The sequence below is a fragment of the Mytilus edulis genome, chromosome 9 (assembly GCF_963676685.1).
Source record: "Mytilus edulis chromosome 9, xbMytEdul2.2, whole genome shotgun sequence".
NCBI classification, from domain to species: domain Eukaryota; kingdom Metazoa; phylum Mollusca; class Bivalvia; order Mytilida; family Mytilidae; genus Mytilus; species Mytilus edulis.
Window position 1 is genome coordinate 50226218 of NC_092352.1, and position 10071 is coordinate 50236288.

The window sequence follows — 10071 nt, forward strand, 5'->3', positions numbered from 1 at the left end:
TTTGTTATTGAAAATAAGGAAAAATAAATGCACACAAAATTTAACATTGTTAATAAAGGCTTTTTTTAAAATTCAAAACAGTTGGCTACACCGTTAATTTCCTTGTTTGATTTATTTCATATTTTTAAAGCCTTAATAGCTAGCTAGATGGTATGCCTGGATGGATTCAGCCATTTTATAAAGGGGGTTCCCTGTTCCCAACCCAAGATTTAGGAGGGGTGGTTCCAACTATATATATGTTCCCATTCAAATGCATTGAGTGTCCAAAAAAAAGGAGGGGTTCCAAGTTGAACTTCCAACCCCTAGAATCCTCCCCCTGTGATCCAGAATTTTTTTCACTTAACCACTGGGGATCTCAACCATTTAAAAGTTTTTCAAACATGTGAGGGTGGGGTGACCCCCCATGGACTCTCCGTATATTTCATTTGATGTGTTTTATTGTTCCATACAAGAATATATATGGTTTAGGGGTGGGGATCTTGACCGTTTACAAGATAATAGCACATTCTCAAATTGAACGGGACGGGGTGACCCCCAGGGACTTCCTTTTCATTTTAATTGATTTGTTTTATCGTCCCATTCAAGAATATATATGGTTTAGGGGTGGGGATCTGGCCCGTTTACAAGATAATAGCACATTCTCAAATTGAACGGGGATGGGTGACCCCCAGGGACTAACCTTTAATTTTAATTGATTTGTTTTATAGTCCCATTCAAGAATATATATTGTTTAGGGGTGGGGATCTAAACCGTTTACAAGATAATAGCACATTCTCAAATTGAATGGGGTGGGGTGACCCACCAGGGACTTCCCTTTAATTTTAATTGATTCATTTTATTGTCCCATTCAAGAATATATATGGTTTAGGGCTGGGGATCTAAACTGTTTACAAGATAATAGCATATTCTCAAATTGTAGGGGTGGGAATAACCCCCGAGGGACTCACCCTCCCTTCTTTCTTCCCCCCAAAATACCTGATCACTACCCCACCCCCCTTTTCCTCATTTCAATCACCCTGATATGATCACTTACAATAGGAATTGGTTTAAATTCCCCAATTAATTCTAGCCGGTCAAATATATGAATAAATTGATTTAAATTTCATTTTTGATAAAGAAGGACAAAAGTTTTCTATGGTTAATAGGAAATTGATAGTTACTAATTTGGGAAGCTTTCAAATTCATAGCATGCCGGCGGCTGTGTTCAAAGTGCTGGGTTTTTTATCACCCTCGTTCACAGGCACTTGTCTCAGAAAAATTTTTTCCTATATACCTTAATATAACACAAGGTACTTAACTAAATTTTTTGAAAAATGACACCCAGCTATATATGAGAGAATGTTTTAGGCAAATTGTCTTTATTTACAAATAAATGTATTCAAGTTCAGGAAATGATTTATTCTTCTGGCGGCTTCAAATATTTTTTTATCAATAACTTATACACAAGGAGACATTTTTTACTTTTGACAGCATGAACCGCAGTTAATTAGCAAACACAAATTAAGACACAAAATCGTTTACAAATAAATTTTATAGAAGGAAAAAAAGGGAGAGGGGTTATACATACGCTCACATACTTCTAAAAAGATTTGCATATGAAAGCTGTCTAAAGATAATTTTACATTATTTCAGGAGTTTTGGAAAAAGAATATATATATATATACAGTTTAATTTTCGACGTCTATACTGTTACAAAAAAAAGGTGATTCTTTTTAAAGATTTGGTACTTCAGTTTCGACTCAAAATTTCGTTTTGAATTATTAGATGGCAAACTATTTAGGATAAGATTGTATCTGTTCTTTAAGTATTTAATTATGGTGATATTGGCGACGAGTTTCATTATATTATAGCAAGGGCTTGTACAAATTTTTGATTAAAGAATTTCAGCAATATAAATAGACGAAAGTAGGCAAACAATTATTAAGATCTCCAAGCGGGCCAAATTGTACATCGAAAAAGACCTATATTTCTAAACGTTTTTAAATGATATAACTTGAATAGAAAATTTCCCAACTATGTGAAGATTTTTTATATTTCTAAACGTCTTCAATTATTACATACCAAAGAAAAATTTATTTAGCATATTCATATAATTTTATATTTTTTTCCAAGTAAACTTTTTTTTGTAAAGTTTACTTCTATGTGTTTATAACCATCAACAGAGACACATTCTTTGCCATCACCAATCAGTCCTAATCATTAAAGATCAATTGAAAAATTCAAATGATGATTGGTATTGAAAATGATCATCGGTCATCCGTGACGTATTCTAAAATCCTAAATAACGGCGCATGTCGATAGATAGATAGTTTATTAATTATCGTCTCGCCATTTAAATTTCACCAAGGGGTTGAGGGTGTGTCTAAACACTGCTAACGGGTCCTTAGTGCACTAAGGACTGATAACATGCCACTAAGAACTAGATGGAGAGCTGTTACATGCAATTTCTTTTCATATTACGGTAGAAATTGATATTTAATGCATAAATTTCAAATTTTATAGAAAAATAATAATAAATTAAGGAGATATTCAACATTATTTAGACACGTGCCTGTTTTTCTTTGATATGCCGAAAATCCATGAACCGTTTGACACGTGTCAAATTACATATTAATTGATTACACGGGAATCCTTTTGGTAAAGTTGGATACTATTAAATGAATTGTTGTTGAAATTTTATTAACAAAAAAATCTGAATGAAGAAGTATTTTCTCAAGTGTATATTTCTTGTAAATAATAAATTTGTCACCAGAGAAATATATCTAATGTCGGATTTTTATTTGATGTTCATATTAATAAGTGACTGAAATACAAATTTTTATAGATATTTAATTCACATTTATATATATTTTTTTTAAAGTACGTGTTGAAGTTTGGATAACCGGCAGATGCTTGTTGCGTTTTCATTAAATTCATCTTGTTATTGGGCTGTGATAAGCCCGGTAGTACCGAAAAATTAGTCTAATATTTCGTAGCGTTCTTTGTCTCTTGAACCAATTTTATTTTTCAGGTGGTCGGACACATTATCTATAATGAGTTTTGTACCCGTATCTCTATTCTGTTTATTTTTTCTTGCAAGCGTGCTTTAATGTGGTGACAGGCGACGACGGACATGCGTTTGAACAATAGACTGGTTTGGAGCTGGAACACTTTAGTTTGTTTCTTATGGTGCACTGTTCAAAATTTATTTTCATATATGAAGACATTTTAAGAAATGTATAACTGGACAAAACGAAACCAATAAGATACTGCATTTTTACTACATGCAACACACTAAGTTCATATATGACCCGTTTGAGTAATATATTTCGGGCCTTCAACAGTGAGTAAAGCGCATAGCACATAGTCATTATTTCATAAATTTTTTCGTACGATATGTTAAGCAGACAATTTGTTAAAAACAATACAAATCGGATTTCCTTCTGACATACTTGCCACAGGCATTTGTCTCAGAAAAAAATTCCTATATACCTTTTCTAAGACAAGTGCCTGTGATACTTGTTCTTCTTTAAGAAAAGTAGATTTAAAGAAATTATAGTTGAAAATATTTCTGTCGGCTTTTTCTTTTTTCGCGTGATATATTTAGGTTTAAATATTCTGATTATATTGCATGACAAAAAATAATTATTTACACATCATGTGGTAAAGGCATATTTTCAAGGCATTCATACGAAGCATTCTCTTTCTCTGTCAGAATTATATCTTTAGCTCTAAATTTACACATACTGAAAAAAAATTCGTGAATACTGTACTAGACACTGTGGAACATTTTTAAAACATTTGTCTCTTTTATATATTTGAAAATGAAACTTAATCGGACTTAAAATCGGGAAATGATTTATTTAACTTCTTTTACTTTTAGAAGAATAATAAAATGTCGAAATATACAAACAAATAAGTGCCGTATGGAGCCTTTGTAAACAAATATCAAGCTGGTTGAAAACTAGTGGTTTGGATAAACCCCAAGAACGACACATAATTTTCTCTCTCTCAATTCCATCGTATTGTTTTAGTGAAATCATTTGTATATATACACGCATCTTTGTCGAAATTAAAATAAAAACAAAACACTTATCAATATATATATTTATTTTGTCTTCATATCTCTTACATAACAAGCTGACCACACTCTAACTTATTAGTCATTTAGTAGGCGCACATCAAAGTCGTGCACCTGTGGCAAATAACTTTGTCGGGAAAGAAGTAAAACAAAAACAAAATTATTTGTTCTGTAATCATTTTTCATAAGAACAACACATTTAATTATAAATATTAAGCATATATATGTGGTGGTGTTTAACGACCTTGACTGGCTATACAGCCCTCGCACGGTCGGTAATATTTAAAATTTAAAACTTTAAAAAGTACACTTTGACAAAATTATGAAATATAACGAATTGAACAATTTAAAATAGTATTTTAACAAAGTTTAAGATATATAATTTTACAACGATCCTAAAAATATCCAAACAAACGATAAATCTAACGATATGAACCTACGCAGTTTTATATTATAAGACTGACATACACCAGTTTGCTAACTCAGTGTACATGTACGTGCTGGGCCAGGGTGCTGGGTGAGGTGTTGGAACTTGATATACATGTATCATTAAGTTACAGTTCTGTTAAGATTTGACTGCCTTTTTACAGGGAATTTCTATTCTTACTGTTAACAGTTAGTATATACTGTTCCTGGCTTAGAATGATTATCTGCTCAGCAACTGGTGCGTAATTAGCATTTTATTCACGTGATTTTATTCAAATATCTTGTAGCAGTAAAAAACACAAATTAATGTATTTTTCAAATAGCTTTATTCAGCTTTAAATAATTATAGCGAAAAACAGCGAACATGGGAAAATGAAATGTTTTTAGTAGCCTCATTATTAAATCTCCCGGTGAGTGTGATCAAATAAAGAGTTTCTCCGTAATACTTGGAAAATCTTATCTGATTCAGGATCAATTCATCGGTTACACTCCCCTATCACCAGTGATTCTTTGTTTTTAGCTGACATTCTGAAAAAAGGTGTGTAAGTGTTGACTCGCAATTTGCATGATTAATAACGGATATCGACTCGTTTCCCGGACTACTGCAAAAAACAATTATTCAGTTCACTGATTTAGATGGAAGGTAAACGGACAGAAAGTCGCAGGACAAAAAGTCACAGGACATGAAGTCACAAATTTGATAGGACAAAAAGTCACAAACAAATTGTTGACAATTGGTTTGAATATATGAAAAAGATCTTGAAATATTTTCTTTTTATTACATATATTCATTTTTAATTTAAGGAAATTGCTCATAGAGCTTGATAAACACGATAAATGGAAATGTATTAGATTTTAATCTTGCAAAGGATATATTTATGGGGCCATATTTATTGGCAAATTGAAGCCATTTAAGTACCAAGCCACTTTGAAATTTTGTTTTCATAACAATTATTTGATTATTATTGATATTTATTGAATAAATTTTAATTACTAAGTTGCTTCTTATATAAAACTTCAAGAAAAATACAAAAAAAAGTGTTTTCTTGTTCAAAGAAAAATAATCTCTAAACTGAATTGTGACTTTTTTTCTGTGACTTGTTGACCGTGACTTTTTGTCCTGTGACTTTCTGTCCTACATTCAGATTGAATAGGGGTTTGGTTGACCCCGTCTCCCTCTATCTGAGACTACTATCTCAGTGATGAACTTAATGTTTTATGTATTGTGCTTGTCATATATATGTATGTTGGATAAAAGCTCTAGAGCTTATGTTGTATTGTATGTATAACCAACTTTAAATAAATCTTTTTTGTTAGCCCATAACAACTTAAACAAGTAAGATTTAGGTTTCTTCTTTTTGTAATACAAACAATTATTACACCTTGAAAGGATTTTTTTTTACTATGACGGCGTCCAAGAAAAGAGTTGAAATAGCTAGACACTAACTTTATATTGGACCCTAGTAGCTTTATATGTGCTTGTGGTTGCAAATGTAAATGCATGGATGCCTGCTACACTGTAGAATACATAACAAGGAAGCTTTGCTTTGCTCTTCATGGAGTACGAACTCGTCTTCATAATTAAAAACCTTCCGCCAAGCAAGCGTAAGGGTCTTTGACAGTAACCAACACTTATCTCACGAGGCGTACCTAGTATGTCTTTTTAGGTATATATATATATAAACATTTATTCATCATTGTGCGAAGTGCTCCTTTGAAGGAGGGATTTTCTAAACCAGAACAGAACAGAATAGCCATGCAAGACTTTATTATCATTTGGACTAATATTATGGCACATTTTGTCTTACCACAGGGATTTGTGTCAATTTATCTGGTTTTCTATCCTCTGACCTCATTTTCATGGTTCAGTGGTTATTGTTAAGTTTTTGTGTTTTGGTCGGGTTTTCTAATATTGTATGCAACATGTCAAGTATATTTGTTGTATGAAAATTTTTAGGGATGTACATGTTAGACTGCCAGGCATGTTTTATTCAATCTTGACCTCATTTTTATGGTTCATTGCTTAATGTTACCTTTTTGTTTTTTTTGGCCAGTTTCTCTATTTTATTATTTTCAAATTAGCAAAAGGTCAACTAGGTGCATATGTCTGACTGAGAAGTTTCATCTTACTTTATTTTCATAGTACATAGGACAATATAAAAAAAGAAGATGGGGTATGATTGGACAACTCCCCATGAGAGACCAAATGAAACAGAAATTAACAACTCAAGGTCACCCTACAGCCTTAACAATGAACAAATATAAAAAAGAAGATGTGGTATGATTGCCAATGAGACAACTGTCCACAAGAGACCAAAATGACTCAGACATTAACAACTAAACGTCGCCGTACGGCCTTCAACAATGAGCAAAGCCCATACTGCATAGTCAGCTATAAAAGGCCCCAATAAGACAATGTAACACAACTCAAACGAGAAAACTAACGGCCTTATTTATATAAATAAATGAACGAAAAACAAATATGTAACACATAAACAAACGACAACCACTGAATTACAGGCTCCCGACTTGGGACAGGCACATACATAAATAATGTGGCAGGGTTAAACATGTTAGCGGGATCCCAACCCTCCCCCTAACCTGCGACAGTGGTACATGTATAACAGTACAACATAAGAATAAACTATAAAAATCAGTTGAAAAAGGCTTAACTCATCAGATGGACAAAAATACAAGTGGACGTGGCCGGGTACTTGTACATCCCTACACAAAAAGACACAATGAACAGATCTGAGAGTACTCCCAGTTATACTGCATAGTCAGCTATAAAAGGTCCAGAAATGACAACAAAAACAATTCAAACCAGAAAACTAACAACCTAATTTATGTACAAAAAATGGAAAAACAGTTAAATGTTACACATAAACAAAGGACAATCACTTAATTATAGGCTCCTGACTTGGAACAGGCACATATATTATGAATGTGACAGGGTATAAGGAACTATGATTATGAAAATGTTTAGCTTTTGTGATTTGGTTTATTTTCCAGATACTGCATTGTACTGTAAGCTATAAGGTCACTTTATTTATTGAACGGAATGATTGTAAGACGCACATGTGTATGTCTGTCATTTTGTCTGTCTGTCATATTTTATATGACCGTGACCTCATTTTCATTGGTCAATGAAACACTGCATTGTTTATCATAATTATGCTTAAAGTTACAAGTAGATTATATTTGTAGGATATGTAACAATTGTAAGGTGTGCATGTCTCTCTGGCAGATTCATAAAACCATGATCGCATTTTATGGTTCTTTGGTCAATGCTAAGTTTTCTTGGTTTTGTCATTTTATCAGATATTATAAGCATAGGTCTACTTGTTGTACGAAATGAATGCAAGGTGTCATATAAAAAAAGAAGATATCTGTTTGCCAAGGTTAATTTTACTAAGACCTCATTTTCATAAAACAACGATAATATTAAACAGCAAGAATGAGAATCAAGTCAAAGTTATATACAAAGGAGGCAAAATTTTCAGTTGCCTACTTTTTATGTATTAGTAGTTATTTTTGTCATTAAATGATATTGTTTACCCTTTTATGTGTAGGGCAAGAATATTAAAGATATAAAAGGGAAACTATAAACAGAAGAAATTATCAACAAAAAAAGATTTACAAAGGTCAACAAAGCCTAAATGGTAAGTCCACTGTTGAAAAAAGTTTTAGCCCTTGAGTAATGATTAAATATTTATTAAAATAAGATGTGGTACGATAAATGAGAAAACTATCCATCAGAGTTCAATTAAGTGGATGTAAGCATTGTAATTACTTATTAGAGGCCAATGATGACCTGTTAGTAATGAAAAAACTCATACCCTATACATGATATAGTAATCTATAAAAGACAACTCTAACAAAATTTGAAACAAAGCATCAATTCAGACTTCAAATATACCAGACTAATTTATAAAAAAACAAAATATTATGAAAAACAAAAATGACGGATATGAACCAACAACTAATTTTATTTATAACTTTATTAGTTTTTACTTTTACATATAGTACAGAAATCATTCTAAAAAATCAATTCGTTTTGGCCCCAGACAACTTTTAAAATGTATATATCATTGAAAAAGATCCAAATTATCTCCCTTTGGTGCAGAAATGCCATTTTTTTGCATGAGAATTGTAATATCTTTTTTAGCTCATCAGTGACCTATATTTTTTATTATCATTTTCAACTAACTTTACTTAAACTAAACTATTGTAAAATTTAAGCGATTTCTGTACTTAAGTTCTTTTTTCATTTCAAAATTACCTCTATTTCTCCTATTAGTTCAACAGAAAAAAAAGTACCTTTACAAAAATGTATATATATGCTTCTTTCAAAGGCGGATTGTGAGTGTGAATGAATGGTGTCCCCATTTTTTAGCTAACCTGGCCGAAAGGCCAAGTGAGCTTTTCTCATCACTTGGCGTCCGGCGTCCATCATCGTCGTCCGTCGTTGTCCGTCGTCGTCGTCCTGCGTTAACTTTTACAAAAATCTTCTACTCTGAAACTACTGGGCCAAATTTTACCAAACTTGGCCACAATCATCATTAGGGTATCTAGTTTAAAAAATGTGTCCGGTGACCCGGCCAACCAACCAAGATGGCCGCCATGGCTAAAAATAGAACATAGGGGTAAAATGCAGTTTTTGGCTTATAACTCAAAAACCATAGCATTTAGAGCAAATCTGACTGGATAATATTGTTCATCAGGTCAAGATCTATCTGCCCTGAAACTTTCAGATAAATCGGACATTTCGTTGTTGGGTTGCTGCCCCTGAAATGGTAATTTTAAGGAAATTTTGCTGTTTTTGGTTTTTATCTTGAATATTATTATATATAGAGATAAACTGTAAGCAGCAATAATGTTCAGCAAAGTAAGATTTACAAATAAGTCAACATGACCAAAATGGTCAGTTGACCCCTTTAGGAGTTATTGCCCTTTATAGTCAATTTTTAACCATTTTTCGAAAATCTTAGTAATCTTTTACAAAAATCTTCTCCTCTGAAACTACTGGGCCAAATTAATCCAAACTTGGCCACATTCATCTTTCGGGTATCTAGTTTAAAATATATGTCCGGTGACCTGGCCAACCAACCAAGATGGCCGCCATGGCTAAAAATAGAACATAGGGGCAGTTTTTGGCTTATAACTCAAAAACCAAAGCATTAAGAGCAAATCTGACAAGGGGTAAAATTGTTTATCAGGTCAAAATCTATCTGCCCTGAAATTTTCAGATGAATCGGACAACCAGTTGTTGGGTTGCTGCCCCTAATTTGTTAATTTTAAGGAAATTTTACTGTTTTGGGTATTTATCTTGAATATTATTATAGATAGAGATAAACTTTGAACAGCAATAATGTACAGCAAAGTAAGATTTACAAATAAGTCAACATGACTGAAATGGTCAATTGACCTCCTAGGAGTTATTGTCCTTTATAGTCAATTTTTAACAATTTTTATAAAATTTGTAAATTTTTACTAACATTTTCCACTAAAACTACTGGGCCAAGTTCATTATAGATAGAGATAACTGTAAGCAGCAAGAATGTTCAGTAAAGTAAGACGTACAA